This window comes from Periophthalmus magnuspinnatus, chromosome 5, assembly GCF_009829125.3.
Source record: "Periophthalmus magnuspinnatus isolate fPerMag1 chromosome 5, fPerMag1.2.pri, whole genome shotgun sequence".
NCBI classification, from domain to species: Eukaryota; Metazoa; Chordata; class Actinopteri; order Gobiiformes; family Gobiidae; genus Periophthalmus; species Periophthalmus magnuspinnatus.
This window is the reverse complement of record NC_047130.1, coordinates 27,254,070-27,254,426: the sequence shown is the minus strand read 5'-3', so window position 1 is coordinate 27,254,426 and position 357 is coordinate 27,254,070.

Here is a 357-nt window from a genome sequence, read left to right as displayed (position 1 = left end):
ATGGTGCACTGAGAGAATCATTAACTATTGGATCAGTGAGGTCACGACACAGATACACTCCTTCTCAAACCAATTTAGATTTTATTTCCAGTAATTCTGCCGTAATGCAGTGTAAATTACGTGTAGTTTAATGAAATAGTAGCACTATTTTGGGGGAATAAAATTGTCTAATGATGTAGTGCATGTATCAGTTGGTAACAATGGTACAATCAGCCATGCCTAAAGATGGTTATTAGATACTCTTAAAGAAAAGGAGCAGTTTACCCTGATGTAGCATACTGTCTGATTAAGTCCATGACAAATGCAAGCCTCACTAGACAAACTATGAATAACATATCCTTTATTTGCTTCTCTCTA